Below are 15,058 nucleotides of genomic sequence, written 5' to 3' on the forward strand. Positions count from 1 at the left end.
CAAAGTTCAAAGAACTTTGAAAATGAGATCGTGATTGCAATAACATATAAATAGAAAATTGTAAAGAAGCAGATACCAGTTTTTTACATTAGATTTTGAATGTTGATTCAAAGTTCATAGTGAAACGGTGATGAACAACTCTATTGTTCCCCCTATTTTAACCAAACAAAAACTGTTTTGTCACTAAATATAAACCAGAAACTTGTGTTTTTAAAGCTACAACATCACTGAAAACAACATGGGACAAAAATTGAAAAAAACCAATCCAAAATTAATGTAAGCAAAAAAAAAAAAGAAAAAAAAGAAATAGAAACTTAAAATAAACATTCTGAACTGGTGATGTAGTACTTTGTGAAAATAGATAAATACAAAAATTATAGATCTTGGTTTATACATTTGTTGCATAAATTTGAACTAACAAATGAACCTCTAAGTTATCAGAAGTGTTTAAATTGGAAATAATAGATTCATAGCAGTTTGTCCAATTATATTCAATACCAGTAAAGCATACTATGAGACCATGTTACAGGGAACAAAAGAAAAATTATATAAACAATTGAAACAATATAATTGTAAATGTAAGTTATGTGATCTATGGTTAAAAAGTATGTAAACCACCTGGATATCAAGAAATTAAAAGTAAGTTAAAATTATAGAACAATTTGGCCAAAATGATAAAGTAGAATTAAAATTAGTAAAAATTTACGGACAAAGATCAGTTAAAGTACTGTTATACACATGAAAATAGCAAAGATGGAAATTGATGTATCATGTCAGAAAATGAAATGATGTGACGTTCAAACATTGGAAAAGCATTGTAAAAAGTAGAATTTATGTCTGATATTGATTAGAATGATTGGTAAATTCTAAGTGAATCATCACTAAATGACTACATACAGAGTCAAAATAGTAACCAAATTTAATGAAATGAACTGAAGCAAATTGAAGACCACAATGTAAAATGCATTAAATCTGAGAATATGGCCTAAAAAGATATCCAAGTGAATTTCGCACTATTTTTATTATAAAAATGGAAAGAAGGGGGTGTTGATAGATGGATCAGATATAGCCCGTTTAGTGAAATAATCATCATTTCCAATTTTTCTCTTCAGAGGAATTGGCTAATACCAATTTATAGACAAAGACTTTCTTCTCTTGACCTGCTATAAGCGCATGGCTAATTCCTCAGCTGTTCGCTAAGTGGTTTAAGATGGACATCCAAAAGTATAAATTGAGATGGTCAGACCAAATATGTACTCTCTTCACATGCCTTAACTAAACCAAAGAACACCCTAAGAATAGGTGAATTATTTAAGCTAACTAATGAATAATGAGAATGATGATAGATTTAACAATTTTCCTATTGCTAAGGTGTTCTTTGGCTTTATCAAGAGATGGAGTGGGTAAATTTTTTGTGAGGGAGTCTTCACTCATATTTTTGGATGTCTAACTTAACCCCTCAATGGGCAGGCTAGTAATTTGGTCATATATTCAAACCAAGTGAAAAGGAAAAAGTCTATATATATTGGTATCAGCCAATTCCACTGAAGATAAAGGTTAGTAAAGATCGAATTGAAATGTAAAACGTTAATGAAAGAAAGCTAATAAACTCTGAATTTTTTCACATACCATTGATCCTTACCATTGTGGTGTAAGCTTTAGTGTTTAAGGTATAGCCAATAATCCTTGTATATGTACCTCTGTTAATATTAAACGAACTTTTAATACCTTATTGCACACCTGAACACCAATTATGTAAACTTGATTTATTAAACTGGACGGGTAAAAGAAATAGTTTTCTGTTTTGACTTTAGCTAACATAAGTCTGTTATTTCATTATTAAATAAGATTGATATGTATCATGAGGATTAAGAAAATGACCAATTCAAGAATTTCCAAGAAATTATCAAGTTGGACTGAAACTTATTAATTTTTTATTTACGCAAAGTAAAAAAAAAAAAAAAAGTTAGTTGCAATGAAGCTAACCTGAGTTTGCTATATGTGAGTGTGACCAATTTGATTTTACTCACATAGAGATCATAAATCTTTTGCCTGTAAATTCAATGAGATGCATTACATCTCGATGATATCAAATCGGATCAATATAATGAATAACAATATTGAAGCTATCAAATAGAATAAATCTAACCTTTGTTTCCGACATGGAGCAATGTTGCTTTCTATCTCGACTTTGCAATGACTGCACTGTTCATCTTGCATACATAAAAATTACATAGTTACAATGGTTAGCAATGATTTCAAACTATGTTTAAACAGCATTACACAGTTGCCTTAATTGTATCCAACAAATATATAAAGAAATAAACTAACAATTTGATTGTAAATTTTGTAACACATCTTTAAATACTATGTTTGCAGTATAGTTGTTTACATTATTTTCTCCATCTCCTATTAAAAATTTTAGACCTTCTTTTGATGTCACTCTGGATAATGCAACATATAATTGACCGTGTGTAAAAATAGGTTCAGGAAGATATAAACCAACTTGTTTCAAAGATTGTCCTTGACTTTTGTTAATAGTCATTGCATAACATGGTCTGATCGGGAATTGACGTTTTTTTAAAATAAAAGGCCACCTACTTTCAGTTGCTGTAAGAGTGATTCTTGGTATAAAAACTTTGTGACCAATATTGTTTCCAACAAGTATTTTAGCTTCAATAATTCTATTATATAATTGAGTAACAACTAATCTAGTTCCATTACACAAACCTAAAGATTGATTTAAATTTCGTAACAGCATAATTGGCATTCCTATTTTTAGAATTAGGTTATGTGTAGGTAAACCATTGAAATCCAGTTTATTTAAAAACTCAACAGGATAAAATGTTTCTAGATTTTCGATATTTCCATTTGAAGAACATAAAGAATCATAACTTAGAAACACATGTTGTTCTCCAGGTAACAAATCAATTATATAATTATTTATATCTGCAACAGTTGTATTTCGAGGTGTTACAATAACACGTTCTCTTAAATAAACAAAATTGTCAAAAGAAATTTCAAAATTGGGATAAGTTGCACGAAAGATTGAACAAATCAGATTTCCAGAAGAATTAATTATCAAATCTTTAGGTATTTCAATCAAAGATGTGTCTTTGTCATTTTGATTATCTTCATTATTTATATCACTAATTTTTCCATCACCTATTTGTAAAATCCAGTTTGCAAAATCATTGATTTTTTTCTTTTCTTCATTGCTTAATCCATTTCTTGACAACCTCATATTTTCTTTCAAATGAAAAATTTTAAAATGTGACCACAAATAAGAAGTATTTAGAGAAGCATTTATTATATCTTCTCTGGTTCCTCCAGGTATAACAGGTAATATTTGTCGAAAATCACCACCTCATAAAACAGGTTTACCACCAAATGGGATATTATTTTGTGAACCATGTAAATGTGACAAAATGTCAGAAAGTGATTTATCCAATGCTTCAAAACAATGTTTATGAATCATAGGTGCTTCATCCCATATAATTAAATCTGTTTTTTCAATTAATCCAGCAAGATGAGTTTTCTTTTTTATTGGACAAATTGAAGAATCAGTAATAACCAAGGGAATTTTAAATCTAGAATGAGCTGTTCTACCACCTGGTAATAACAACGATGCTATTCCGGATGATGCCACTGCTAAAACAATTTTTCCTTCAAATCTAAGTCTACTTATTATAGCATCCCATAAAAAAGTTTTTCCAGTACCTCCATGACCGTAGACAAAAAATAGTCCTTTTCTTTTATTTACAGTATCTATAACACAATCATAGATATGTTTTTGACCTTCATTAAGTTGCGATTTTAAAAGTCTGTGTTTTTTTTACAATTCTTCACAATCATAATTTAACTCTTCTCTTAAAAGTCTATTTTTTATTTCTAACATTTTTCTTGCATCAGGCATTGGTAAATTATATTTGTCTAAAGAAGTTGATGCATTATTAAAAAGCAATTCTAGCTCAAATAAGACAAAAAAATTTAATTCATCTTGTGGTACAATCATATTAGGAATTGCAAAAGTTTTTCGTAATTTGTACAAAATATCATCATACATGTTTTCCCAATGACTATCAAAAAGAATTTGAGGATTTGCTACATCACAAAATAAAATTATTGTAACAAACAATAGTCTCAATTGAGCAGATGATGCTACATTTACATCATTTGACAAAGCTTCAATCCATTTTTTATCATCGCCTAACAATCCTAATGATTTACATGCAACATGATATGAATTATGTACAACACCATTAACAGTTTTTATATCATCAAAGTTTAATGCACCTTTTTTCAAATTCAGAAGCATTCTTAAATAATATAATTCACCAGATGTTGGATGCACATATGCTATTCTACCTATTGAACCTTTTTGTTTTCTTGGTTTCCAAATTTTTTTCCCATGCATCATATAAAAATTTTGACGGAAACTGTGCATAAGTTAGTGAACGTGCTTCGTTATAAATTTTGTTAGCTTCAAACCAACTTGTTAACATTGTATGTTCAAAAGCATTTTGATTGATAATTGATTGCAATGATTGATCGCCACTGAAAACAATATTTTGCTCTAACGATAAATGTACTGGCAATCGTTCCACAGAAGGTTCTCTATGATGTATAGAATATTGAAACAATCTCCAAACAGCTTCGTAGGGTGATATGTATCTACAATTTAGATATGTTAATATTTCATCATTTGGATCTTGTTGAAGAATTAATCGTGCTCTATATGAACCTTTATTTACATATTTGAACAAATATTTTATAAGCATTGATTGACAACAGGATTCAACATTTATATGAGCATTATATCTCAAAAGTAGTTCAGGATTATAAGGAACAACAAAGCTGTTATCAATTTTGATTCCATTTTTTAAAACAAATTTTGTATCATCATCAGGACGCCTATAAACTGGAAAACCATTAGGTTAAAAAATTGTCTCATTTTTATATGGTTTAGGAAAGTTTTTGGAACACTTATTTTTCCGCATGCAAGGAGAATTTTGATTAATATGACCGCATGGACCATGAATCATGAATTGATTAACAATTTCATAAAGTTGAGGATTGACAAATTTGTCTAGCAACTCAGCTGAAATAATAGAATCTATATCTGATGCAATGTAGCACTTGAAATTTGATTTCAGCCATATTAACATATGAGAATGAGGTAAACCTCTTTTTTGAAATTCAATTGTACAAACATCTGTTTGCAAAAATATTGAAAATAGAAGAAAACCCTTAAAAAAAAAAAAAAAAAAAAAAAAGAAGTTAGTTTTATGAAGCAAAAAAATGAAAAAATTACGGTAAGGAGAAAAATGAGTTTTTGGTACTCGCTTCAACTTCTCCAAAAGGCTTTCCAGATTTGATGAAGTCAAGCATATCATCAAGTTTCATTTTAAATATTCTGGAAATTATATCAGGTCTGTCCTCAGGTTTGAATCCCCATTTTTTTGCAAATTCTCTCATAATTTCTAGCCACTTTACATTACATGTAAATGTTATGAACAAATCAGGATGTCCATGTTCATTACAGATAGCCATAGCATCTTGATAATTGTTAATCATGTATCTAGGACTTCCTGTATATGAAGCAGGCAACACAATTTTTTGTCCCAAACTACTTGCATCATTATCACCTCTTGATATTGCATTGTAAATTCCTTTGTAAACTTCACTTCTCAAATTTTTTTATTTTGTCTAATGTAATCCAATCTATCTTCTTCAAGTGTTGCATAAGAATCTACCAAATATTGTTGAAAAAGTCTACCTCCTTTTAACAATGTAGTTAAAATGGTTCTCTTTCTTGAATTTGATAAGTTATATAAGCTCTCATAGGCACTCTTTGTCTTTTCATTTTTGGACCTTTATAATTTTCATTCCATTTTAAATCTGGTCTATAGTCATCTTCACCATACGGAAAAAGAATAGGATATTGAAGAGCCATAAACTTTGGATTCAATTTTGTAACACGTTTTAATCCTTCACTTTTAGAGTCTATAATGATATCTCTATTAGAGTCGGACAGACCTATATCACCAACTATTAAACCACCTATTTCATCACTTGTTGGTCGGTCATATTGCTTGCCATCATTTGGTTGTCTTCCTGACACTATCATTTTCAAAGAGATGAGACCATCTCTTGCCGTTCGAAAATGTTTGACCAACTCATTTGATTCATCAAACATTTTAATCAGATTTTCTACAATTTTTGAATCAAGTCTTAAATTTTTTCCATCACAATCAACAGCTTTAAGACGATTTTGTACTTCATTATATGTATCATAAACATATAGCTGAGCAAATTTTGGACTCATTATTAGCGGGTAAAAGAGATCCCATCAAATGATAAACTTGATCACTAATTTTAAAAATGTAAGGACTTGACCCATCATTAATTGAATGATCAACTTTCGCTCCCATTGAAGTAAATGAAAACATAGAATTATAAGCTCTAATATTTTCTCGAAATGATAAACTTTTTTGACCTCCATTCGGATCAAGCAAGGAATCTAAAAAAATCGGCGTTGGCTTTGGAGTTGAAAATTTAATTTTTCCTTGTTGACAACAAAGAGTGAAAATGGGTTGATTTTTTTTCCAACTTTGTTTTAAGTGACTCTTTTAACCAAAAATATGCACCACAATCAACACATTTATAACTCTTATCACCCAAGTCCGCATAATCTTTCACAACCCCTACAAAAATACACATGCCAAAAAAACAATATATATATATATATATATATATATATATATATAATCACAACATACAATTAAGTAAATGCTAAAGTTAAAACTTAATGATGTACAGAATTTAAAACGTACCGTTTCTATTTTTTTGGAAGAAGGCTTGACCCTTATTCATAAGATTACAATTGTCACCAGCAAAGGTTTTTTTAACTCTGTTTTGAGCATTATTTGACAAACTAACAACGTTTTTCCCTTTTCGATGACGTGCGTACAATTTCTTTTCAAGTGGGGTCACATCTAGCATTTCATCATCAACACATTCAATGGCGCAGTGCTCAGCAGAAGGTCTGCTGGTGGAGCACTGAGAATTATGGATATAAGTAGTTCTACACACTTTTTGATTGATGATTATGCTCAAACAATGTATTATCATATTTGTCATCAGTGATATTTTGTTTTCGCTTTATAGTATCATTTGTTTGACCAGTTATAGGCTTTTTAGACATGATGGAAACAAACTGTTACTGTTATTTGAAAAACAAACAACTGCAAAATAGATTTTAAAAAAAAAAAAAAAATCAATTAAGACACGAAACATATGCAAAAACAATATAGCTCTCATCTAATATAAACAGTAAACGAAAGTTGACTTAAACTATAGAAAACTATATAATTAAACTTTCAATTAAATCATTCCAGAAGTTTAAATTACTAACCTTGAGCAGAGAGCGTTTTGGAAGCTAGAAACAAACAGCTTAGAAACCAGAATAACTAATTGCTTTTCAAATCCTGTTGAAAAAAAATGATCACTTATCATTAGCTCAGAAAAGTAAATTGAATTTAATAAATATAGTTAATTTCATAAAAACAAACAAAGTCTCATTTCTCCATTGCATGTAACGTTTTAACCATAAGTATTACAACCATAGCAACCATAATAGCTCGATGCTTCACATATGTATAATTTCTTTGAGCAAATACATTAAAAAACAAATAGGCGATCCAAAACCAGTAATCAACATTCCACAGTAACAAAAAAAATGGAATTAAAAAACAATCATACTATACAAATAGTTATTCAAAATGGTGTTGCTGGCCATTGCAAGGAAACCCAATCCAAAATTTACTTTATCAATCTCAAACCCTAACACTAAATTGCCAATTTCTTCCCTAGAATGATACGTTTTAGATCCCATGGAGAAGGTCCAAAACGAAGGTTTCTTTCCACTCATAATTTTACTCAGGAAATTACCACAACACCCTCCTTTTGCTAACTACATTGTTGAGAATTTGGAGATTACAAAGTCAGCAAAAGACCCCAAATAATTTCTTGAATGAAAACAATAGCTTTCCCAAACAACTCCACCTCTGCAAATTTGTTAATTTTAGTTGTTGGTCAGTTCTTGCATCCAAGACACCAATCCCCTAATCCCCTGCTCTAACCCACCAATTATGAGAGAAAGAGAGAGAGGGACCCAATTAATAAATTCGGAAAGAGAGGAGAACCAATATTTCTCTTCTAATACACACCCAAATTTGTGATCCACATTTAATATCAATTTCGTCTCCCCAGGAGTGCAATAATACTAAAAAACTTATAGCAATGGAAAAAGCAGGCATGATTATCACAAATGAGTATAAAAAAAACTTGAGGCATCCATTTAAATGAAATCACACAAAGCGAAGAAACATTTGATAAAAGCACAACTGCCTTCTCAAATTTTGAGATATCCATCGAAATCAATTCACACAAATTCCAATGATTTAAATAAGAAATGCATACAGAATAATGAAGAAGTGGAGGCACGGAAACCATACCCAAAACAACGGTTCCAGTTGCTGCCAAATTTCAGATTTTTCAACAGAGGATGTCAAAGGCACAATTCGCTTTTTGCCGGCAAAGCCTCGAAAACACTACAACTCACCGTAAAACCAAACCGTTAGGGTTTCGTTCATTCAAATCAATAAAAATCCAAAAAAAAAAAACACACACACACACAGCTGTTATAAAACGCACCTGGATTCAATAGAATTTATCGCACAATAACCTGAAAACAGGCCGTTCCTAAGCTGGGCTGAATATTCGTCAAAAATCCGGCGACAACTTCGGTATGACAGATGGAAAAAGAGACACAAAGTCTTCCTAGCAATTGCAAGTTGAGGATAAAACCTTGGAAACCAATTTTATGAGTTTCCACAGAACGTCAACAAATCTACGTTCACAGGGATGCACAACTTCTTTGAAAACGGAGATCGCAAATGAAATCCCCAAAAACCAAAAATAAGAACCGCAGGATTTTAGAACAAAGGATAAAACTTCAGAGGCCAATTTCATGAATATTTTGTGAAATAAAGTACAGAGGATTTGAGAGGAACGCAAGATTTTAGAAGAACATAACGCAAAATAAGATGGATCGAAGCAGAGATCGGCGAGAGAGAAGCCAACAAAAGGGTAAGGGGAATAAAAAACCTAATTGAAGGCTAAAGAAGTAGGATGATGGACCCGTGCCCAACATGGGCAAAAAGGCCATTTCACTGCATCGAGAAAAGAATAGAACGGAGAACCAAGAAGAAATAGAGGGCAATTTCGCCATTTCACTGTTAATGAACAGTGATCATCAACTGAGTTTTAGTATATATAACTAGCAAAGGAGCTCGCGCGATGCTGCGGGTTTTAAAACTGTTAGGCATAACAAAAACAGTTGGTGCAAAGTTGTAATGAATAATTTGAAACGAACCGTTTCTTGACAAAAAAATTATTTGCTTCCTCTACCCAACCCAAATTAATTCATACAAAATTTGCACAACACAAATTAAGAGATCAAACCAAATCTACACAATTCAAATAAGACATCAAACCAAGCTAATCTTTTTCTTCCGGAAATAGCAGCATACTCTTGGGAGAAAAGTGAGGTAATTAGTAGTGTACCTCTAATCAGACCTCTGTAAATCAGGTTGGCCTTAATTGATCAAACCGCATATGTTTTCTAAAATTTTGAAATATCTATCAAAATGAAATCACACGAAATCAAATTGAAAGACAAACCATACTAATTCAAATAAGAAATACATAGAGTTCCCAAATAAAGAGCATGGTTCAAGTTAGTGATTTGATTTAGGCACAGAATGCAATAGCAACCTATCTATTTATATAAATTAAAAATATTTAAATGTATACTTCAATAATGTTTATAGTTATTCTCTACTGTAAGCAATTATTTTTGTTTAACAGAGTTCATTATTTTGTACGCAATTATTTGTCTACAAATTCGAAAACGATTTATTCACTTAAGTTCCTAATCAGAATAACATAAACATTCACATTAATAAAGAACTTGGAAACTGGTATGGACCTCCAACTGTTTACATCTTCCCATCTTGTCTAAAAATAAACACCACGTATGGGTTTTTCCACTGGATGAACACGTCATTTTCTATATTCTATTGGGTTCACTTTCTTTTCATTTTTTTTCATTTTTACCATACCGATTTGTGCATTTTTCTGTCAGTATGCCTTAACTTTTGAGTCCCTATATGCACCTGCTTTATTACCCTCTCTCTCTCTACAGCTTTCCTTTTAAATAGGTTATCATAAACCCATGCTCACTTTCACCCAACAACAAAAGAAACAGAGGAGAAAGGAAGACACCACATTTAATTAATTCAGGATTCTGTCTAATTAGCTTTGATTGAACTGGAAAACCTAAATCCTAAGCTCTATATAACAACCTGCATTTAAACTGTAGTGATTTAAACTGCATTAGGCTAATGATTTCAAATTTAAACTCTCAACCATTACAAAGAGTTGCAAGCATCACAATGCATAATTGAAATATTAAAAGAATAATAAATCTCTCCCCACCTAAAACAGTCAGATTCTCATTCTCATCCAAGGCCCCGATGATGTTTAAATACTCTATGGCGTTTTGCACCTGTAAAAGATATCAAGAGACAAAAGGTGAATTGCAGATGAGCAACAAAATTTACAAATAAGCACAACATCATTTCAGGAGGAACAATTTGGGGTCAGCCTTTAGCTGCATGTGTCTAGGGTGCAACTAAACCACCATATGCCTCTAAGATAACAAACAAACATTAATAAGCATATGCACTGAATGCTAAGGAATTAGCAAATCTTTAGCTCTAATCAGTTTAAGAAAGTAACGCTACAATGAAAAGCAAATTACAACAATTCTCAATAAGCTTTCAGATCATTTTAGTTCTGACAACTTACATATTTCCATGTGATCTCAAATAATTGGAGAAACTCACATGATCCATCATCCATGTGATCTATCTTCTTTTTCAAATGGGTAACCTCCAATCGATCTAATATCTACTGAGTAACACTCAAAGATCAATACTTTAAGCAAAAACATAAGGGGTTCCATTTATTTCCCAAATAAAATCAATGGTTTACATAGAAATTAGAAAAGCTGACCAGTGAGTGAAGAATTAGACTATGGAAAAGGAGGGGTGTCTCCAAGGACTGCATCAAAGCTGGTGGCGTTCAAATCTATGGCGAAGTCGCAAGCTGATGTTCAAATTCCTGATTTTCTGTAATGGTATAATGATGTTTGAGTGAAAAGAATAAACATTAGGCTCATTCATATCTCTATCAGTACAATTAATTTGATTAAATCGTCCATAACTTTCTTACAATAAAGCTCTATATTTCTGTTTAACCGCACTAAAATGCCTATTTTCACTCAAGAATCTTGTCAATCCATCTCACCAGTAATTCTTCGAAAAAATTACACACACATTTTAATCAAACACCAACCAAGGAGTTGTCAAATCAGGAAAAAATAAAAAGAGAAAAAACTTACCCAAAAAATAATAGGACCGCCGGAACGTTCGGTAAATGTGAGACTGACCAAGCAAGGAACCAAACCGCAAAATATCCTCTTAGCCAGGGAAACTCTAGCATAGGAACAGAGTCAACCCAAAACCAAACGGTTACAATTCCATCCAAAATTAATCAAAACACTGAATAAAAATCAAAACACAGTAGTTACAAAACATACCTCAATTGTAGAAAATTAACTTCCCAGCGATGCAAAAACAACCGGTGCTCAAACGGAAAACAAAATCAGAAATAGATCCAACCAAAATCGGTGCAAATCAAACATAAACAAACGCAAAAACCGCGAATATGATCTCTTGTCTAGGCTTGGAAGCTACGAAATTGAAGAATCTATTCCTCATATTGATTCTACTTGATATATCATTAGTAGGATCACTAAATCATGAAATTATCCAAAAATCCTATATCGTAGAAAATAGCAGGTAATCAAAAGCTTAAGAATTTTACACAGAAGAACTAATTTTCAAATAATTAAATATATAATTACGGGAGAAACGATACATGTGTATGGAGGTGCTTCAATGGAGGGGAGAGAGAGAGAGTGGAAGAGAGAGAAGCTCCGAAATCGGGAGGAAGAAGCCGCGAGTAGGTTTTTGATTTTTAGTTGCTTCGGCAAAGGAAGAGGTGGAAGAGAAAAAGAAGAAAGAAAGAAACGAAAGATGCTTCCAGCATCTTACGGAACCCACGGAGGTGAAGCGGGAGAAATGGAGGGTGAATCGGTGTTGTAGCTGGTTGCGAGATAGTGACAGAGAAGTCGATGGAAAAGAACAGTCCAGAAGAGGAAAAGAAGAGCAAGGAAGCAGGGGGAACACCCCAGATTTTTCAGCCTGCTTCCATTTCACCGATGACAAACACGTGTAAAACATGGCGCAATTGAAATTAAACAGACCAAGCAGGGGCAAAATCGTCAAATCACTGTTAATGAACAGCATTCATCAACTGAGTTTTAGTATATATAATTTGTACCAAAATAACGCCAAGTAGAGCAAAAGAATTGGACACCTAATAGATCTGGAAGTACTATTTTTGCATCTTTCTAATCCAATCCACTCACATTAGGATTACTTGTTAATGGTTTTTTTTTTTTTTTTTTTTTTTAAATATATACACACACACACACACACACATATATATATATATATATAACTAAATTAAAATTCTATTCCGAATAATATCAACATGTTTGGGAGACAGAAGGTTTACATATACAACATGTTTGGTAACAGCATATATTAATTATTAAATCTGGCAGTGTACTTTGTTAAGCTGTTAAAATGCAACGGAAAGACTAAGTCGTGAATCCTCTTCAGTACAAACTCTTGAGTTTGTTTACTTGGTCAGCAGTTTTTATTGGATAACCTTTATGTTATTATTATCTTGATAAGATGAATGCGATTGCTGACAATTTGGCTTTAGCTGGTAAGCTTGTGGACGATGATGAACTCGTCCAAATCATTTTGAACAACCTTGGTCATGCGTTTGAAATGACTGTTAATGCTGCTCAGGCACGTGATACACCTATCATATACCCAACTCTTGAAGCTCTTCTCTTGACTACGGAAAGGAGGATGGTGGAACAAACTCACCCACTAGTTAAATCAGCCCCGGTTAATGCTTTTGTAGCAGCGAGAGGACGTGTTGGACATTCTCGTGGCACTGGACGCGGTGGTTTTCCGTCCAATCATGGAGGTGTCAATACACAAGTTTCTGGTTCTCGCAACAACAACTATCAACACGCTCCTAGTGGTAATGGTGATCGGTTTGGGTGTGGAAGTAGTCGTATTACTTGCTAGATATGTGGAAAGGAAGGGCATTTAGCCCTTGATTGTTACCAACACATGAACGATGCGTATGAAGGCTGTATTCCCACCAAGCGTCTGAGTGCAATGGCCTATTCATCAATCGTTTTGAATCACCAAAACAATGGCTCCTGGTTACTTGATACAGGAGCAAATGCTCACATCACACTTGATATTCAGAACTTGGTGAATCCCAAAGAGTACAATGGTAATGAAAACATTGGAGGTGTAGGTAATGACATCGAACTTTCTATTGCTCACTCTGGTTCGAATCAAATAAATACTACTTCTTGCTCGTTTAACCTTAATAATATTTTGCATTGTCCATCTGCTTCAACAAACATAATATATGCCCAAAAATTTATTGTAGGTAACCATTGTAACCTTCTAATTTTTCCATATCATTTTGTTGTTAAGGACTTCAATACCCGGATGACGCTTTCCCAAGGGAGGTGTGAGAATAGCTTATACCCATTTCAAAGTGGCGGTGGAATATTCAAACATCCTTTGTTTGCATTTGCAGGAATTCGTGTCTCGGCACAAAAGTGGCACTCTTGTTTAGGCCATCTTGCCGTTCAAATAATCAAGTTTTTAATTTCTAATAATCAAGTGCCAGTTCATGGCACCAATGATGTAAAGTTTTGTCAATCATGCCCATTAGGTAAGATTTCTAAATTGCCGTTTAGAACCTCTGAGTCTATTTCTAAATTTTCATTAAAACTTTTACATTCTGATGTTTGCTGTTCTCTTGTGGTTTCAGTTGATGGATATAAATATTATTTGCTTTTTGTGGATGATTTTTCATGATATTCATGGATTTTTCCCCTTAAGCAAAAATCTCAAGTCTTTACAGTGTTTGTCGCGTTTAAAAAGAAAGTGGAAAATATATTTAATTGTACTAGTAAAACTCTTCAATCTGATGAGGGAGGAGAGTATAAGAGTCTTGCATTTACTCAATTTCTTGCATTACATGGAATTTCCCAAAGATTTTTGTGCCCTAAACACCCTAAACAAAACAGTCTCGCTGAATGACAACATCGTCATATTGTTGAAACGGGTTTAGTCATGTTGTCTCATGCTCATGTTCCTAATAAATTTTGGTTCAATGTGTTTCAAACAGCCACTTATATTATAAATAGACTTCCAACTCGAGTTCTCTCAAATAGTTCACCATTTGAAAAATTGTTTCAAAGGAAGCCTAACTATGAGATGTTTAAAGTGTTTGGCAGTCGTTGTTTTCCATGGTTGAGATCGTATACTAATAATAAACTTGAGTCCAAATCAAAGTCTTGTGTGTTTTTAGGATATTCACTTAACCATCAAGGATATAAATGCTTGGATTTATCCACGAGACGAGTTTATTTGTCTCGCCATGTCCTATTTGATGAGGACTCTTTTCCTTTACAAGAACTCACACCTACCGAGGGTTGCGTCGATAAAACAGGTTTGGATTCCTCACATGATTTTTTTTTTAGTTTCCTATCTTCTCAACCTGCTTCCATTGAGATCATTAACCCCATTGAGCTAGTGCCAAATCCCATAGTTCCACAAACAAATCTTGTTGTACATGAAATCCTAGGATAACCTGCAGTAGTGCCTTCCAATCCTACGAACAATAAACCACCTCTAGAATCCCTAAATGAGCAAGAAGTAGTGTCGTCCATCCAGCAAAATGAACCAGTGAGTGCATC

The 15,058-nt window shown here is 32.7% G+C and overlaps 1 long non-coding RNA gene across 8 annotated transcripts; it reads right to left on the reverse strand.

The window, feature by feature from the left end:
• Positions 1–785: 785 nt before the first annotated feature.
• On the reverse strand, positions 786–12,497 carry LOC137733432 (uncharacterized). 8 transcript variants are annotated; one of them, XR_011068484.1, is made up of 10 exons: positions 12,070–12,497; positions 11,531–11,624; positions 11,143–11,258; positions 10,936–11,037; positions 10,564–10,633; positions 8,520–9,705; positions 7,418–7,490; positions 2,150–2,213; positions 1,987–2,052; positions 789–1,740 (listed from the first exon to the last, which is right to left on the reverse strand). It is a non-coding gene; the product is annotated as an uncharacterized lncRNA (long non-coding RNA). The 8 variants fall into 8 exon arrangements; XR_011068479.1 differs by lacking the exon at positions 12,070–12,497 and adding an exon at positions 11,729–11,979 and having other exon boundaries at positions 790–1,740; XR_011068483.1 differs by lacking the exon at positions 12,070–12,497 and having other exon boundaries at positions 786–1,740; positions 8,520–9,688; positions 11,531–11,979.
• Between the last annotated feature and the right edge of the window lie 2,561 nt (positions 12,498–15,058).

Source organism: Pyrus communis, chromosome 1 (genome assembly GCF_963583255.1).
Source record: "Pyrus communis chromosome 1, drPyrComm1.1, whole genome shotgun sequence".
Taxonomy (NCBI): domain Eukaryota; kingdom Viridiplantae; phylum Streptophyta; class Magnoliopsida; order Rosales; family Rosaceae; genus Pyrus; species Pyrus communis.